This window comes from Hippichthys cyanospilos, unplaced genomic scaffold (genome assembly GCF_059441005.1).
Source record: "Hippichthys cyanospilos isolate Australia breed blue-spotted pipefish unplaced genomic scaffold, RoL_Hcya_1.0 HiC_scaffold_119, whole genome shotgun sequence".
NCBI lineage: Eukaryota > Metazoa > Chordata > Actinopteri > Syngnathiformes > Syngnathidae > Hippichthys > Hippichthys cyanospilos.
The window spans coordinates 12,847-22,500 of NW_028283475.1; positions in this window are offsets into that span (position 1 = coordinate 12,847).

Consider the following 9,654-nt stretch of genomic DNA (forward strand, 5'->3'; position numbering starts at 1 on the left):
GCTGTCCGCCCGGTTCCCCAAACGCCCCTGGTCGCCCAACTCAGGGCAGAAGTGCTGAAATGAGGCCGAGTGTCCTGGTTCCCTGGAGCGGCCAAATATTAGGCAAAAAGCCGGTGTCCGCCCGGTTCCCCAAACGCCCCTGGTCGCCCAACTCAGGGGCAGAAGTGCTGAAATGAGGCCGAGTTGCCTGGTTCCCTAAAGCGGCCAAAAAAAGAGCAAAGTGCCGGTGTCCGCCCGGTTCCCCAAACGCCCCTGGTCGCCCAACTCAGGGGAGAAGTGCTGAAATGAGGCCGAGTTGCCTGGTTCCCTAAAGCGGCCAAATATTAGGCAAAGTGCCGGTGTCCGCCCGGTTCCCCAAACGCCCCTGGTCGCCCAACTCAGGGGCAGAAGTGCTGAAATGAGGCCGACCTGCCTGGTTCCCTGGAGCGGCCAAAAAAAGAGCAAAGTGCCGGTGTCCGCCCGGTTCCCCAAACGCCCCTGGTCGCCCAACTCAGGGGAGAAGTGCTGAAATGAGGCCGAGTTGCCTGGTTCCCAAAATCGGCCAAATATTAGGCAAAGTGCCGGTGTCCGCCCGGTTCCCCAAACGCCCCTGGTCGCCCAACTCAGGGGCAGAAGTGCTGAAATGAGGCCGAGTTGCCTGGTTCCCTAAAGCGGCCAAAAAAAGAGCAAAGTGCCGGTGTCCGCCCGGTTCCCCAAACGCCCCTGGTCGCCCAACTCAGGGGAGAAGTGCTGAAATGAGGCCGAGTTGCCTGGTTCCCTAAAGCGGCCAAATATTAGGCAAAGTGCCGGTGTCCGCCCGGTTCCCCAAACGCCCCTGGTCGCCCAACTCAGGGGAGAAGTGCTGAAATGAGGCCGAGTTGCCTGGTTCCCTAAAGCGGCCAAATATTAGGCAAAGTGCCGGTGTCCGCCCGGTTCCCCAAACGCCCCTGGTCGCCCAACTCAGGGGCAGAAGTGCTGAAATGAGGCCGACCTGCCTGGTTCCCTGGAGCGGCCAAATATTAGGCAAAGTGCCGCTGTCCGCCCGGTTCCCCAAACGCCCCTGGTCGCCCAACTCAGGGCAGAAGTGCTGAAATGAGGCCGAGTGTCCTGGTTCCCTGGAGCGGCCAAATATTAGGCAAAAAGCCGGTGTCCGCCCGGTTCCCCAAACGCCCCTGGTCGCCCAACTCAGGGGCAGAAGTGCTGAAATGAGGCCGAGTTGCCTGGTTCCCTAAAGCGGCCAAAAAAAGAGCAAAGTGCCGGTGTCCGCCCGGTTCCCCAAACGCCCCTGGTCGCCCAACTCAGGGGAGAAGTGCTGAAATGAGGCCGAGTTGCCTGGTTCCCTAAAGCGGCCAAATATTAGGCAAAGTGCCGGTGTCCGCCCGGTTCCCCAAACGCCCCTGGTCGCCCAACTCAGGGGCAGAAGTGCTGAAATGAGGCCGACCTGCCTGGTTCCCTGGAGCGGCCAAAAAAAGAGCAAAGTGCCGGTGTCCGCCCGGTTCCCCAAACGCCCCTGGTCGCCCAACTCAGGGGAGAAGTGCTGAAATGAGGCCGAGTTGCCTGGTTCCCAAAATCGGCCAAATATTAGGCAAAGTGCCGGTGTCCGCCCGGTTCCCCAAACGCCCCTGGTCGCCCAACTCAGGGGCAGAAGTGCTGAAATGAGGCCGAGTTGCCTGGTTCCCTAAAGCGGCCAAAAAAAGAGCAAAGTGCCGGTGTCCGCCCGGTTCCCCAAACGCCCCTGGTCGCCCAACTCAGGGGAGAAGTGCTGAAATGAGGCCGAGTTGCCTGGTTCCCTAAAGCGGCCAAATATTAGGCAAAGTGCCGGTGTCCGCCCGGTTCCCCAAACGCCCCTGGTCGCCCAACTCAGGGGAGAAGTGCTGAAATGAGGCCGAGTTGCCTGGTTCCCTAAAGCGGCCAAATATTAGGCAAAGTGCCGGTGTCCGCCCGGTTCCCCAAACGCCCCTGGTCGCCCAACTCAGGGGAGAAGTGCTGAAGTCAGGCCGAGTTGCCTGGTTCCCTGGAGCGGCCAAATATTAGGCAAAGTGCCGCTGTCCGCCCGGTTCCCCAAACGCCCCTGGTCGCCCAACTCAGGGGCAGAAGTGCTGAAATGAGGCCGAGTTGCCTGGTTCCCTAAAGCGGCCAAAAAAAGAGCAAAGTGCCGGTGTCCGCCCGGTTCCCCAAACGCCCCTGGTCGCCCAACTCAGGGGCAGAAGTGCAGGAATGAGGCCGACCTGCCTGGTTCCCCGGAGCGGCCAAATATTAGGCAAAGTGCCGCTGTCCGCCCGGTTCCCCAAACGCCCCTGGTCGCCCAACTCAGGGGCAGAAGTGCAGGAATGAGGCCGACCTGCCTGGTTCCCTGGAGCGGCTAAAAATTAGGCAAAGTGCCGGTGTCAAACGCCCCTGGTCGCCCAGCCCAAAAAATGACAAAGTCCCACAAACGCCCCTGGTCGCCCAAACACTAAACGCCCCTGGTCGCCCAGCCGAAAAAATGACTAAGTGCCAACAGCGCCCCTGGTCGCCCAAACACTCAACGCCCCTGGTCGCCCAGCCGAAAAAATGACTAAGTGCCAACGGCGCCCCTGGTCGCCCAGCCGAAAAAATGACTAAGTGCCAACAGCGCCCCTGGTCGCCCAAACACTCAACGCCCCTGGTCGCCCAGCCGAAAAAAATGACTAAGTGCCAACAGCGCCCCTGGTCGCCCAGCCTTAAAAATGACTAAGTGCTAACAGCGCCCCTGGTCGCCCAGCCTTAAAAAATGACAAAGTCACACTTCAGGCCGAATTGTGCTGAAGTGAGGCCGACCTGCCTGGTTCCCTGGAGCGGCCAAATATTAGGCAAAGTGCCGCTGTCCGCCCGGTTCCCCAAACGCCCCTGGTCGCCCAACTCAGGGGCAGAAGTGCTGAAGTGAGGCCGACCTGCCTGGTTCCCAAAATCGGCCAAATATTAGGCAAAGTGCCGGTGTCCGCCCGGTTCCCCAAACGCCCCTGGTCGCCCAACTCAGGGGAGAAGTGCTGAAATGAGGCCGAGTTGCCTGGTTCCCTGGAGCGGCCAAATATTAGGCAAAGTGCCGCTGTCCGCCCGGTTCCCCAAACGCCCCTGGTCGCCCAACTCAGGGGCAGAAGTGCTGAAATGAGGCCGAGTTGCCTGGTTCCCTGGAGCGGCCAAATATTAGGCAAAGTGCCGGTGTCCGCCCGGTTCCTTAAACGCCCCTGGTCGCCCAACTGACCGGCAGAAGTGCTGAAATGAGGCCGACCTGCCTGGTTCCCTGGAGCGGCCAAATATTAGGCAAAGTGCCGCTGTCCGCCCGGTTCCCCAAACGCCCCTGGTCGCCCAACTCAGGGGCAGAAGTGCTGAAATGAGGCCGAGTTGCCTGGTTCCCTAAAGCGGCCAAATATTAGGCAAAGTGCCGGTGTCCGCCCGGTTCCCCAAACGCCCCTGGTCGCCCAACTCAGGGGCAGAAGTGCAGGAATGAGGCCGACCTGCCTGGTTCCCCGGAGCGGCCAAATATTAGGCAAAGTGCCGGTGTCAAACGCCCCTGGTCGCCCAGCCCAAAAAATGACAAAGTCCCACAAACGCCCCTGGTCGCCCAGCCGAAAAAATGACTAAGTGCCAACGGCGCCCCTGGTCGCCCAGCCGAAAAAATGACTAAGTGCCAACAGCGCCCCTGGTCGCCCAAACACTCAACGCCCCTGGTCGCCCAGCCGAAAAAATGACAAAGTGCCAACGGCGCCCCTGGTCGCCCAGCCGAAAAAATGACTAAGTGCCAACAGCGCCCCTGGTCGCCCAAACACTAAACGCCCCTGGTCGCCCAGCCGAAAAAATGACTAAGTGCCAACGGCGCCCCTGGTCGCCCAGGATTAAAAAATGACAAAGTCACACTTCAGGCCGACTTGTGCTGAGCAGAGGCCGGCGCTCCTGGTTCCCTGGAGCGGCCAAATTAAAGGCAATGTCCCGGTGTCATCCCGGTCCCTCAAACGCCCCTGGTCGCCCAGGATTAAAATATGACAAAGTCCCACTTCAGGCCGACTTGTGCTGAGCAGAGGCCGGCGTTCCTGGTTCCCTGGAGCGGCCAAATTAAAGGCAAAGTGCCGGTGTCATCCCGGTCCCTCAAACGCCCCTGGTCGCCCAGGATTAAAATATGACAAAGTCCCACTTCAGGCCGACTTGTGCTGAGCAGAGGCCGGCGTTCCTGGTTCCCTGGAGCGGCCGAATTAAAGGCAAAGTCCCGGTGTCAGCCCGGTCCCACAAACGCCCCTGGTCGCCCAGCCACACGGCGCCCCTGGTCGCCCATCCACAAAAACGGCAAAGTGTCAAAAATGCCCCTGGTCGCCCAGCCAATAAACGCCCCTGGTCGCCCATTCATAAAAACGGCAAAGTGTCAAAAATGCCCCTGGTCGCCCAGCCACTAGCCGCCCCTGGTCGCCCATCCATAAAAACGGCAAAGTGTCAAAAATGCCCCTGGTCGCCCAGCAAACAAACGCCCCTGGTCGCCCATCCATAAAAACGGCAAAGTGTCAAAAATGCCCCTGGTCGCCCAGCAAACAAACGCCCCTGGTCGCCCATCCATAAAAACGGCAAAGTGTCAAAAATGCCCCTGGTCGCCCAGCAAACAAACGCCCCTGGTCGCCCATCCATAAAAACGGCAAAGTGTCAAAAATGCCCCTGGTCGCCCAGCAAACAAACGCCCCTGGTCGCCCATCCATAAAAACGGCAAAGTGTCAAAAATGCCCCTGGTCGCCCAGCAAACAAACGCCCCTGGTCGCCCATCCATAAAAACGGCAAAGTGTCAAAAATGCCCCTGGTCGCCCAGCAAACAAACGCCCCTGGTCGCCCATCCATAAAAACGGCAAAGTGTCAAAAATGCCCCTGGTCGCCCAGCAAACAAACGCCCCTGGTCGCCCATCCATAAAAACGGCAAAGTGTCAAAAATGCCCCTGGTCGCCCAGCAAACAAACGCCCCTGGTCGCCCATCCATAAAAACGGCAAAGTGTCAAAAATGCCCCTGGTCGCCCAGCAAACAAACGCCCCTGGTCGCCCATCCATAAAAACGGCAAAGTGTCAAAAATGCCCCTGGTCGCCCAGCAAACAAACGCCCCTGGTCGCCCATCCATAAAAACGGCAAAGTGTCAAAAATGCCCCTGGTCGCCCAGCAAACAAACGCCCCTGGTCGCCCATCCATAAAAACGGCAAAGTGTCAAAAATGCCCCTGGTCGCCCAGCAAACAAACGCCCCTGGTCGCCCATCCATAAAAACGGCAAAGTGTCAAAAATGCCCCTGGTCGCCCAGCAAACAAACGCCCCTGGTCGCCCATCCATAAAAACGGCAAAGTGTCAAAAATGCCCCTGGTCGCCCAGCAAACAAACGCCCCTGGTCGCCCATCCATAAAAACGGCAAAGTGTCAAAAATGCCCCTGGTCGCCCAGCAAACAAACGCCCCTGGTCGCCCATCCATAAAAACGGCAAAGTGTCAAAAATGCCCCTGGTCGCCCAGCAAACAAACGCCCCTGGTCGCCCATCCATAAAAACGGCAAAGTGTCAAAAATGCCCCTGGTCGCCCAGCAAACAAACGCCCCTGGTCGCCCATCCATAAAAACGGCAAAGTGTCAAAAATGCCCCTGGTCGCCCAGCAAACAAACGCCCCTGGTCGCCCATCCATAAAAACGGCAAAGTGTCAAAAATGCCCCTGGTCGCCCAGCAAACAAACGCCCCTGGTCGCCCATCCATAAAAACGGCAAAGTGTCAAAAATGCCCCTGGTCGCCCAGCAAACAAACGCCCCTGGTCGCCCATCCATAAAAACGGCAAAGTGTCAAAAATGCCCCTGGTCGCCCAGCAAACAAACGCCCCTGGTCGCCCATCCATAAAAACGGCAAAGTGTCAAAAATGCCCCTGGTCGCCCAGCAAACAAACGCCCCTGGTCGCCCATCCATAAAAACGGCAAAGTGTCAAAAATGCCCCTGGTCGCCCAGCAAACAAACGCCCCTGGTCGCCCATCCATAAAAACGGCAAAGTGTCAAAAATGCCCCTGGTCGCCCAGCAAACAAACGCCCCTGGTCGCCCATCCATAAAAACGGCAAAGTGTCAAAAATGCCCCTGGTCGCCCAGCAAACAAACGCCCCTGGTCGCCCATCCATAAAAACGGCAAAGTGTCAAAAATGCCCCTGGTCGCCCAGCAAACAAACGCCCCTGGTCGCCCATCCATAAAAACGGCAAAGTGTCAAAAATGCCCCTGGTCGCCCAGCAAACAAACGCCCCTGGTCGCCCATCCATAAAAACGGCAAAGTGTCAAAAATGCCCCTGGTCGCCCAGCAAACAAACGCCCCTGGTCGCCCATCCATAAAAACGGCAAAGTGTCAAAAATGCCCCTGGTCGCCCAGCAAACAAACGCCCCTGGTCGCCCATCCATAAAAACGGCAAAGTGTCAAAAATGCCCCTGGTCGCCCAGCAAACAAACGCCCCTGGTCGCCCATCCATAAAAACGGCAAAGTGTCAAAAATGCCCCTGGTCGCCCAGCAAACAAACGCCCCTGGTCGCCCATCCATAAAAACGGCAAAGTGTCAAAAATGCCCCTGGTCGCCCAGCAAACAAACGCCCCTGGTCGCCCATCCATAAAAACGGCAAAGTGTCAAAAATGCCCCTGGTCGCCCAGCAAACAAACGCCCCTGGTCGCCCATCCATAAAAACGGCAAAGTGTCAAAAATGCCCCTGGTCGCCCAGCAAACAAACGCCCCTGGTCGCCCATCCATAAAAACGGCAAAGTGTCAAAAATGCCCCTGGTCGCCCAGCAAACAAACGCCCCTGGTCGCCCATCCATAAAAACGGCAAAGTGTCAAAAATGCCCCTGGTCGCCCAGCAAACAAACGCCCCTGGTCGCCCATCCATAAAAACGGCAAAGTGTCAAAAATGCCCCTGGTCACCCAGCAAACAAACGCCCCTGGTCGCCCATCCATAAAAACGGCAAAGTGTCAAAAATGCCCCTGGTCGCCCAGCAAACAAACGCCCCTGGTCGCCCATCCATAAAAACGGCAAAGTGTCAAAAATGCCCCTGGTCGCCCAGCAAACAAACGCCCCTGGTCGCCCATCCATAAAAAATGACTAAGTGCAAACAGCGCCCCTGGTCGCCCAAACACTCAACGCCCCTGGTCGCCCAGCCGAAAAAATGACTAAGTGCCAACGGCGCCCCTGGTCGCCCAAACACTCAACGCCCCTGGTCGCCCAGCCTTAAAAATGACTAAGTGCAAACGGCGCCCCTGGTCGCCCAGCCGAAAAAATGACAAAGTGCCAACAGCGCCCCTGGTCGCCCAACCGAAAAAATGACTAAGTGCCCGCATCTTTTGCGTTGACCCCCCACCTCTACCCTCAAACCAAAAAGATGCGGAGGTTTGACCCAGATCTCCAAAACACTATCGGCACATATATAGGGAACAGCATTTTAAGAGCTTTTGGAGCCGAAAATATGACAAAGTCCCACTTTTTCGAAAATATGACAAAGTCCCACTTTTCGAAAATATGACAAAGTCCCACTTTTTCGAAAATATGGCAAAGTCCCACTTTTCTGAAAATATGACAGAGTGCCACTTTTATCACAAATGAGTGCCTGGCTCCCCGGCAATGTGAAACACGAACACGGACTGGAGAAGCGGGCGGCTTTGCCGCTCGCCGCGGCCTCGCTCCGGAAGGGGGGGGGGGCCGCTTATGAAACACGAACACGGACTGGAGAAGCGGGCGGCGTTGCCGCTCGCCGCGGCCTCGCTCCGGGTGGGGGGGGGCCGCTAATGAAACACGAACACGGACTGGAGAAGCGGGCGGCTTTGCCGCTCTTCCCGGCCTCGCTCCGAGCGGGCGGGCCGAATATTAAACACGAACACGGACCGGAGAAGCGGGCGGCTCTGCCGCTCGCCGCGGCCTTTCGGGGGGGCCGCTTATGAAACACGAACACGGACCGGAGAAGCGGTCGGCTTAGCCGCTCTTCCCGGCCTCGCTCCGAGCGGGCGGGCCGAATATTAAACACGAACACGGACCGGAGAAGCGGGCGGCCTTTTGGCTCGCCGCGGCCTTTCGGGGGGGCCGCTTATGAAACACGAACACGGACCGGAGAAGCGGTCGGCTTAGCCGCTCTTCCCGGCCTCGCTCCGAGCGGGCGGGCCGAATATTAAACACGAACACGGACCGGAGAAGCGGGCGGCCTTTTGGCTCGCCGCGGCCTTTCGGGGGGGCCGCTTATGAAACACGAACACGGACCGGAGAAGCGGTCGGCTTAGCCGCTCTTCCCGGCCTCGCTCCGAGCGGGCGGGCCGAATATTAAACACGAACACGGACCGGAGAAGCGGGCGGCCTTTTGGCTCGCCGCGGCCTTTCGGGGGGGCCGCTTATGAAACACGAACACGGACCGGAGAAGCGGTCGGCTTAGCCGCTCTCCCCGGCCTCGCTCCGAGCGGGCGGGCCGAATATTAAACACGAACACGGACCGGAGAAGCGGGCGGCCTTTTGGCTCGCCGCGGCCTTTCGGGGGGGCCGCTTATGAAACACGAACACGGACCGGAGAAGCGGTCGGCTTAGCCGCTCTCCCCGGCCTCGCTCCGAGCGGGCGGGCCGAATATTAAACACGAACACGGACCGGAGAAGCGGGCGGCCTTTTGGCTCGCCGCGGCCTTTCGGGGGGGCCGCTTATGAAACACGAACACGGACCGGAGAAGCGGTCGGCTTAGCCGCTCTCCCCGGCCTCGCTCCGAGCGGGCGGGCCGAATATTAAACACGAACACGGACCGGAGAAGCGGGCGGCCTTTTGGCTCGCCGCGGCCTTTCGGGGGGGCCGCTTATGAAACACGAACACGGACCGGAGAAGCGGTCGGCTTAGCCGCTCTCCCCGGCCTCGCTCCGAGCGGGCGGGCCGAATATTAAACACGAACACGGACCGGAGAAGCGGGCGGCCTTTTGGCTCGCCGCGGCCTCGCTCCAGGCGGGCCGCTTAACGAACACGGACCAGAGAAAGCGGGCGGCCTTTCGGCTCGCCCCGGCCTCGCTCCAAGCGGGCCGCTTAACGAACACGGACTAAAGAAAGCGGGCGGCCTTTCGGCTCGCCCCGGCCTCGCTCCAAGCGGGCCGCTTAACGAACACGGACTAAAGAAAGCGGGCGGCCTTTCGGCTCGCCCCGGCCTCGCTCCAGGCGGGCCGCTTAACGAACACGGACCGGGGCAGCGGGCGGCCCCACGCGCTCGCCGCGGCCTCGCTCCGAGCGGGCCGCGTAACGAACACGAACACGGACCGGAGAAGCGGGCGGCCTTTCGGCTCGCCCCGGCCTCGCTCCAAGCGGGCCGCTTAACGAACACAGACCAATGCACGGGGGCGGCCCTCGCGCTCGCCCCGGCCCCGCTCCAGGCGGGCGCCTTACTAACACGGACCGAAGGCCGGCGGCCGCTCCTCGCGGCCACGCACCCACACCCCCGCACCGACCGATCGGCGATTACAACCTGCCATCGGAGGGCCCCCGCCGGCGCCGCCAGGCGCTCGGGCGGACGGCTCCTCCGGCCGCGGGTCCACTCCAGCGCCGGGGACGCGGCGAGCGCGGCCTCGCGGCCCCGCCCGCCAATGCCTCGGCGCGAAACGTATCTGGCGAGACCGAGACGGCCCGAATGTCACATTTTTTTCCGACGCACGCAGAGGTCCCACATCGGAGGGCCG